Here is a 10,079-nt window from a genome sequence, read left to right on the forward strand (position 1 = left end):
GTCCCACAACTATGCTTAGGTTGTTGGGATAGGAATTCCTATTGCTTTATTGCCCTAAAACTTGGTATATCATAGAATAGAGAGCGACTGCAGCAACAATGTTCAAACCCCTAAGCCCGAGTTTAAGTGCAAGAAAAAACTCAAAAATCATTACCAACTAATAAAAAGAGGTGCTGAGCTTACAAATGCTTTTGGGGAAGATATAGATAGGTAGAAAATGAGATCTCATGAATAGCCTACAGATAAAAGTTGCACTCACCAAGCAGATTTGGACTAAATTTACTGAATGACTAGAGTTCATTGGAATACATATCAAGTTCATAGTGAAGTAAGCTAACATAGTGAATATGAGTGCCTAGAAAAATAAGCATACAGCAAAATTGCACTAATAGCAGCCAAGTAAAACAACCTTCTTTTCAACATTATTGTCACAATAACAATCAAGTACTTCCTCCGATCCAAATTTATTGCAACAAAATGATTATTGACACTAAAAGAGCATGGTTTCATGAAACAAAGTAATTATTGATTTTATTACCTCCGTACCTTACATTGAAAAGATATAATATTGATATAATAAATATAAATATCTTACATCCCCTAGAACCTTAATCATTGTTGCCAAAAACATACCATATTATTATATAAAGATATATGAATACAAGCTCAATTTTACAATCTGACAAAATATTCGAACATATGTACCCTACAGCAACATAATATGCAACCTAGTACCATAATCCTTATCCTTAATCTAGATTTCAGTTCGACCCTATGCCTGCTGGAACAAAACTGTGTTCTAGATCCGCTAATATGTTCAGACGAATGTCAGTTTACTTCAGAGGTACAACACTAGCTTGGCTGCTCGAAGATAAGTAAACAATTTGCCCAGATTAACACCCTTGAAAATTTGGCAGTCAGCATTCTTTTTCTTGGGATATCGACGATTGACTTCTTAAGCATCTTACTCTCCTCCCTGAGGATTCCATGGCTACACTTAGCTGCCTAATCACCTCACGTTTCTGCTCATCTTTTTCTGCAAGTGCATCCTTCAGCTGCCTAATTGCCTCTTTGTTCTCGGTAACTTTTTCTATAAGTGCATCAGTCAGCAGCCTTGTCGTGTCCCTTTTCTGCAAGTCTTTTTCTATCAGTGCATCCTTTAGCTTCCTATTTGCCTCACGTTTCTCATCTTTTTCTACGAGTGCATCCTTCAGGTGCCTGATTGCCTCTTGCTTCTCTTCATTCTTTGTCTGTCCATTCTCTTTTTTTATATCTTCTCTCAACTTCGCTAACTCAGACTTTGCCTCCTCAAATTGCCTCGCAACTTCTATTTTTTTTCTTCCTCTTTTAGAACAAGTGCATCCTTCAAGTACCTATTTTTAGTCTCTGCTTCTTCTTCAAACTTTACTAACTCAATTATTGCCTCCTCAAACTTCTTCATTACCTCAATTACCTCATCCGCTTTCTTCTTCACCAGTTCCTTTTGATTCATGTTCTCTACCTTTAGACTCCATTTTGTCCTTTTACTTTGTCACCTTGTCAAATGGTGCTAATACTTCACTAGTTTGCTTCATCACAACAAGCAAATTGTATTCCTTAACTGCAGCCATTTCTTCCCTCATCTCCCGGAGCTTACTGATGTTGTCTGACAATTGCTTTACTAACTCCTCTTTTTCCCCATCTTTCTGCTTGATAATGTTCTTCTGATTCTCATTCTCTTCTCGCAATCAATCCAATTCATCCCTCAGTTTCATCAGTTCATCATAATTAGGCCCACCAGAAAATGGCTTTTCTGCCTCCTGATCAATTTGCACAACTTCATCTTCATGATCAGGAGATCATCTATTTCAGACTCAGCAGAGTCCTCAGAACTGTACGCCGCCTCAGCAAAGCTATCAAAAGATTTAACTGAGTTAGTAGCAGAGTCAAGCACATATTCGTATTCCCTCTTTGGAGAGAGTGAACTTTTCAAGGGGGACCTAGCACGAGCACCACAATCACTCTTAAGTAGATCTATCGTTCAGCTAGTGATCTGTGAGCTCGATAAAAGTCCTCCACCATGATGATAAGCTCCGGCCTTTTCTTGTAATCTCTGCACTGTGCAAAGGAATCTGCATCTTGCTCTATTAGCTTCAGCATTGAATCTGTCTTCTCATTGAGCTCTGTCATATTACAGCAATACAAATAAGAACAGCAAATTAAACGTAGTATATATTCTACAATATGCGATATCACTAAATACAAAAGTAACAAGACTATAACAACATCAAATGTAGCACAAGGATCTGATAACGTCGATAAACTGCTTTAACTTGCAACTGTTGATTAAAAGAGTAATTAACACGCTAATAATCAAACACGTTAAAAAAAAAAACCTTTACAGCAAACATTTTCATGTGAGACTCCATGTACAAACTCACTCCATTTACATTTCTAGTCATGACACACACAAGACGTCGTTCTATCTTGTATGATATAAACTTGTATGAGTAATTAACATGCTAATAATCAAACGCTTTTAAAAAAACAAAACAACCTTTACATCAAACATTTCATGTGCGACTCCATGTACTAACTCACTCCAATTACATTTCTAGTTATGACACACATATTACAAATTCATTATCCTTTTCAAATAGTACCAAGTGATCACCTTGGAACCCCATTAAATCTCACTAACATTTGTGAGTAAAGATGACAAATAACTCATTCGGACCAAATTCACTTCAGGTCATATTCATGTACTCGTAACAATTACTACTTTGACTTATTTGTGAGACAATACTCATCCAACCAAGAATTTATTTTAGAGTCGTCGAAGTATATATTTTAAAATATGTAAGGAAAAACTCCTATTCCTAAACAATGAACGAGTTTGCACAATTGCTAGTGAATAGTGAAAACAGAAAACAATAAAAGTGGAAAAAAGATGACAAGAAAAAGAAAAGGTGGAAATACATAATGCACAATCCTTGGTTTAAATTTATAAGTTTGAAGCAGACGTGACAATTACATCATTTTTTTTTTTTTGTACAAAAATAACAATTTTAAACAACCATACTCCTATTCAAATTCACAATAGATCAGTCGGTCATAAAGTCAACACTCCATCACAATTTTTAAATTCACAACTTTTGTACATCTTTTTAATAAAGCCTCCAACGGTGGAATTCAACATTCAATTATACTAAAGTAATATTATGTACATAACTTGTTTGTAACACAACATTTGTGTGCTATGATTCATGTGGATTGTGGAATGTTACTGTAGATGCTACAGTTACACCACTGATTTTTTATTAAAAGGTTTATATAACCTTATATTGAAATAAAATGTGAAGAAAGATTAGTAAGAGTAGGTGTAATCTCATGTTGACACCCAACCACCACCAACCCCCCACCCTCCCTCCCTTATATAATACGGAGTAGTGAATAAAGAGCAATCTAATATGAAAAACTACAGCAATGGCTTACAAATTTACAATGCATACAACTAACTCATTGAAAAAGAACAAATAAACACAGGGAATTTTTTTTAAAATAATTAATAAATAAAATCTTGTAGCAGCAAGTATGGCTAGATTCTTTCTTTCTTATTCAAGACACAATCTCCTTAAACACCTCAAGATCAAGTAACATTCAGGTACTTAAATAAGAATCTAACCTTTGCCACCATTCCACTAAAACCAAGCTAGGCCTCTGAGGCTCTGACACTATCATAGCTAAATTTGAGCATAGATAGTGTCTGCAAGAAACTTAAGCTCGTTGAAATTGAGCATAGATAGTGCCTCCAAATTGGTGATTGAAACCAAGATGGTACTTTTGCCTGCACCCTCACTATGAACAGCAGAAGTCGCTCCTTATTGCAATCTGAACTGTGTCACTCTCTCAAGTTTGAAGGTAGTCATGAACTTGCTATTCCCACTGTAGGTACTGGATGTTTTCAAAACAAATTAAAGGTTTTCACCGCAGCTACCCCACTATTATTCTTCTCTTGAATACCAACCATGAAGAGGTCAAGGTCAATCAAAATACTATCAAGTAATAAAGAGCTCATGAGCTTCCAAATAATATTCATCTAAACTGAGATAGAAGAGTTCTACAAGAAGAAACACATTCCATGTCAAACATTATTGTTGAATCAAAAGCAACGTCAAAACACTAGTAAATAGCCTGTGGCAGACAAACTAAAACAAACCATAAGCTTCATCTCATTTTTATTATTTTTTTGCTTCAATAAATGATAACGGATCTGTGTAACACCAACGATCATGTATGTCTTCATAGTTCTGTCCATCATAATCAAGAAGAGAACATTAGCAAAACAGACATAAGCACACAACAAAACAAATGTTCACTTGGTTTAGTAACAGTAAAAGAAGATACATGCAGTAGAAGGTTTTATATATACTACGTATTACATGAGAGGGGAATAAACATATTAGTTTGACTCTAAGACTAACGAATAGAGTATCAAAAGAGTATGTGCAGTCCAAGCAAGAGACATGGCGGCTCAATTTCCAGGTCAGAGAGTTCAGAGGTGGACCAAAATTGTGGGTGAGAAGGCAAATGTCAAGTCAAGTTGTAAACTGATTTTTAGTTTAGGAAAGACACACACCCAGTTTCAGGTCTTTCAGTTCTACAAATAGTAAAAATAATGGCAAGAGTTTGATTTACATCTGATAACAGCTCCTCAGAAATAATATCAAACGCTCAAGAACATAACAAGCAATTACATTTAATGATTTTCTGTATGTCTTAAAAATCATGGGATGCTCAAATTCATTCACAATGCACGTAAACAAGGATGCTCAATGTTTGTTACAGATGAGTCAACTGTATGACCACTAAAAAGACTCAAGAAGAGTAATGTGCAGACGAAGCAACTTTACACAAGACGGTGAAAGACTCTCTTCAGCTGTGCGACAATGTTCTTCACATTTGACACAACAGCATGAGTTCGTTTCACTCCTAAAAACGACAATATCGGTTCTATTAAATCCTCTAAGATAATTATTGAGGAAAAGAAACCAGAATGACGGCATATGCAAGCATACAAAAGATAATATTGCACCACCGACATGCCTGATGTCCCACAATTTGTGATGCACTCCCATACCAGACAAAATAAAGAAGAAACACAAGACCAACACCAACTGTATGCTTTCAAAAAAACTAATAGTCCTACATGTAAAATATATGAGCATAAACACTCTGATACAACTTTGTTTAATGGACATTATTGACAAAAATTAGACAAATATGCATCCTACTAGCGACAAAATTCAACCCATAACGTGTCACAGCTACATGAAATATATTATGTATCAGAGGAAATAAGACCTTTAATTAAGAAAAGAATCAATCATGAATCAGAATATAACAAAAAAAAAAAGCATGTACGATAAGCCTAGAATTAACTAATTAAACTCACTGCAGATTTGTAGAAAAGTGGGAGATAAGCCATATCTTAAACAAATCAAATGAAGTAGTGAATACTTACATCGATAATGTTGGTAATACCTCTGGACCAGTCCTTCAACGTGACAAATATATTTTTGTGCAAAAAGAGAGGGAAAAAGTCCCCACAATGCGCTTCAGTAATGTTTAAATACCGCACTGCATCAAAGCGATCACTTCCGATATGATACATAAAGATTGAACATGCAGAACCCATAAATAAGATGTCAGAAGTAGGATGAATAGAACAACATCGCAACCAGACATAACGCGAATACCAGTCATTTTTTCGCGCATACTTCCAAAGGTATTGCAAGCAAATCTTATGCTTCAAACTCCATTCACTGGAGTCATTGGGATTGTCAAGCAACCACACACACACACATACCCATCTTCATCCCTGACATAAGAGAGAGATCCATTTGACACCCCAATACATCCTGGCGGAGGTTGATCTTTTTCATTTGTTGGATGTGCAGGAGGACTTTTCTGACTTGGGCAGTTAATTACACAGGCCTTCATACATTTGAGGTCAGAGGATATAATCACACCATACATGGATAATCTATGCACTACACCTCTCAAGTAAATAGAGTGCCTGACCAACTTAAAACACTCAGCAAAAGGAGGCAGCTCTATTTTCACCTCGTACGACTTCCACTCTCCAGTTTGGGAATCAAATAAATGGATACACTGTGGCTGGTTGCTAAGAGATGAAATGACCACTCTGTAGTGAATGGACTCGGAAGGGTCAAAAGCTAATGATGCGTAGAGGGACGACAACTAGATTGAAGGAGGAGGTGGAGGGACAGGCACGCATTGTCCGATTACAGGATTACACACGTAAAACAGGGGTTTAGGACGTTGAACAAACAAAACTAAGCCATTACAACAGTCCAAGAAACTGGCACCACGATGATCAAATGGCAATAAACTTGAAAGTGACATTCCATATGAATCAGCTTTTTCATCAGAACAGCTTCTGGCGCTGGTAAATGGCATGAGGTGTGGTTCCAGAGGAGCGCTGTCAACATAATGAATAGAATCACTATAGGCCACCAGGTGCTGCAAATATTCTTTTGTGTCTTGAGGACAGGTTGTTGTTACAAGAGGCAAGCCATGATCTCGAATAGCACGATAATAAACTCCAGAAACAGGAGGATCCTCAGCTGACAACATGGGAATATAAACGTGGGAGACTACTGTCAGCCATTCTTTTGACACACACTTGCACTTCAGAAAATCTTTCACATGGAGTCTGCAGAAAATGTTAACCAACAAATCCTCGCATAAAAGCCCAAAGTTCTTTTCTTGATTAACCATCCTCTAAGACACAACAACTTACTTTATACTCTTCAATCCCTTGTGATTTTAAACTTACTTTTTTTCAAAAAGCACCTGTAGGTTAAGGAGTACACGTTACTAGGACACATTACAAACTGAAAAATGTATGCATATTGTATAGAATTTACCGAAACAGTGAAGCTTAAGCACGGTGTCGTTTATAAACATATCGAAAAGATTGACATATATGACTGTTTGCAACGGATAATGAGATAGGAAAGTTATACAATAAGCATGTCTTTACTAAATACGAGTAAGTAATTAGGATACATAATACTTCCTCCGTTCCAAATTTTGTGAGCAAACTCCAGTTAGGGTGGCAAAAATTGTTTCTTTACTTATTAGACTGCCATCTCTCTCCCCTCACCTCATCACATGCCTCACTTCTTCTCTATCCTATTCACACTCATTCACTAACAGCTACAATTAGCCTAGAGTTCAGTGACAACTTGAAACGAAATAATCAATTAATAGACTAATCTAAAGGAATAACAAAATGATCCTCAATACTCGGAAAGAGTTGGCATGCATTACAGTCATGACATGAAAGTTTACATGCATAAGCAATCATTGGTCATAAACATGAAAGTTGACAGAGATATATTGATACAAACCATACAATTTGTATAGTACTCTAAATAGCATGTCAAAAATATCAAAGAAAGATCTATAAAGATCAAATCTTTTGGCCTGGAAAACAATCATACAGTAGTTTTTCGATAAAAGCTACAAAATTTTTTACCCAAACTCCCAAAGCTAAATTCTTTACCAATAAATTCAACTCATCATTTCTTTCCAAAATGGTGTGTTTGAGCCAATGATGTGAGCTTTGAGAGAAATCATATTCATTCAGCAATTGAAATCAATAAGAAACAACACTAACACTAATAAAATTTAAATAAACAACACTAACCAGAATATAGAGATCAATGCTTCTGCAGGCCCGTCCCTGAGGCAGGGCAGGAGGGGAAAAGAGATCTAATTTCATATTCAATTATCTCGAAATATACATAATTTTAGGGGTATTTGATTCAATAATCAAATTAGGCTCATAATTTTCTTGGTTATGATCGTTTCGTAATCTAAGAATTTAGAACCAATAGTTGAGATTTACGAACCCCAAACTTAAAGCACTGATAATTAAATTGGATTAGATCAAATATAAACCCTAGATTGTGAAATTGATATGATGATAACAACAACAAACAACTTACCTTAGAAGCTGCTTCAATGGGGCGTACAAGAATTAGATTCAACGGAGAACTTCAATGGAGAATGTTGAGTGCGCGTTCAATGAAATAACTGAGACTGTCTGAGAGAGGTAGGATTGGATGCCTTTTAAAAGACATGAACCGCCACAATAATGTGGGTTAGATCCGTCAAATAAACAAATGGGCGGGTGGGCGGGTCTTTGTATGATCGTTTAATTATGGGGCAGGGTGGTTTTTAAGTAAACCTGTTTTAAAAGTATTGGGTCATTTGGTTTGCGTAATATAGGTATTAATTATTTTATTTTTTTTATTTTTTTTTTTGACGGGAGGTATGAATTATAGGTTTAGAATGATATATTTTTTTTTTTTGAGGAAAGGTTTAGAATGATTAAAACTCATATCATATGTTTGGTTGTCAAAAGTATAAATTTTAAACTCATACCTCAAACCTATGAGATATGGGATTTGGAATCCTTGGAGGGAGGTGGGTTTGGCTCATTTCATTCCCTTGGGTATCAAATACGGTTTTAGGATATCTTGAAATCAATTCTCACTCTCGCTCTTGTGGGCCCTCTAAACAACAAAAAAACGGTATCAAATACGGTTATACGGGGGTGTTTGGTTCATTATATTGGAATGAAATCTCATACTAGAGAGGTATGGATTTTAAAACCTATATTACCCTAAAGTTGTTTGGTTTAATGTTGGAATAGATTGTATTCTTCATTAATAAAATGGATTTTGAATCTAAGGGGGAGGTGGGTATGGGATTCCATAGGCATGGAGTAGAGTTAATATCCCTTGGGTATGGGATTTCATTACTAAAAAGCTCAGCCAAACAAAAAAATAAATAGAATGGATTCTAACTCTATTTCAATCCATTCTAAAATGATTCAACCACACGACCCTGTATTAAAAAGATGAGATTCCATTCCAGAATTGGAGTTCACAAAGTCTTATATGTGGCTGGCCACATCGTTTGGCCAGCCACTATAGGGGTTACTTTGCTAGTGTAATGGAGGTTAATTGGTCAGTGTTAAAAAGGTTACTTCGTCATTGTTATAGGGTTACTCAATCAGTGTTATAGGGGTTACTCGATCACTATTACAGGGGTTACTTAATCAATGTTATATGGCCGATGTTGCTTTAAGTGGCCACATGGTATGGTCGGTCGCACAAAAGATGGGCCGTTGAACCAAATACATAATGTTTCGGCAAAAATGGACTAACCGGGCCTTGGAGGGGTGCTTGAGGACCTCGGATTTTGGGCCTTAAATGGGCTTGCAAAATGAACCCCGAGCCCTGGGGGTGAACCCCGAGGCGGAGCCTCCAACACCCAAGTTAGATGCCAAACAATGCATATTTTGAGAGGAGTCTAAGAGAGAGAGAGAGAGTGGAGGAGATTGGTCCTAGTAGTACACATGTGGGTCATTTATGGGCCATATTAATGCATTTGGCTTATTTGGAGCCTTTTAGGCCTTTTTATGTCCTTTGGGCTTTTATTGGTAGAATTACCCTCGACTAAAATGGGTATGCCTATTTTAGTACCCAAACACATCGTACTCCCTCTATTTTTAAATACTTGCTCCACTTTTCATTTGCGGCTGTTTTTAAATATTTGCTCCATTTCCTTATTTGAAAAGATTTTACAATATTTAATTCAATTCTTTAAACTAATGGACCTAACATAAATAATATTTTATTAATTTCATATGTTCTTTCTACCAATTCTCTATACTACTTTTACATTTTACAATTTTATATTCTTCAACCTATCTCACCATATTTTATTACTTTCTTTATTTTCTCTTAAAACTCCGCAGATAGAGAAATTGAACAAGTATTAAAAAAACAAAGGGAATATTAAATATCAAGTTCTAATCCGAATATCCGATATCACCTTAATTATGATTCCAAACTCATACCACTCTGTCGCACCCTTAGTAAGTCGGTTAAGACCATCATCATTCATGGTATAAAAATTTATACCATCCCTCTCTCTCTACCACTTTCTCACTCCTTCACATCATTTATACCACAATACAATATACTTTCTCCAAAAAT

General features: G+C 36.0%; 2 pseudogenes across 1 annotated transcript; both read right to left on the reverse strand.

Moving 5' to 3' along the window:
• Positions 1–547: 547 nt before the first annotated feature.
• On the reverse strand, positions 548–2,169 carry LOC145570435 (protein NETWORKED 3A-like; annotated as a pseudogene).
• On the reverse strand, positions 548–8,091 carry LOC145570433 (uncharacterized; annotated as a pseudogene). Its single transcript, XR_014096461.1, has 3 exons — positions 5,504–8,091; positions 3,665–4,289; positions 548–2,162 (listed from the first exon to the last, which is right to left on the reverse strand). The product of XR_014096461.1 is annotated as an uncharacterized LOC145570433 (transcript).
• Positions 8,092–10,079: the final 1,988 nt, after the last annotated feature.

Source organism: Chenopodium album, chromosome 12 (assembly GCF_948465745.1).
Source record: "Chenopodium album chromosome 12, dcCheAlbu1.1, whole genome shotgun sequence".
Classification (NCBI taxonomy): domain Eukaryota; kingdom Viridiplantae; phylum Streptophyta; class Magnoliopsida; order Caryophyllales; family Amaranthaceae; genus Chenopodium; species Chenopodium album.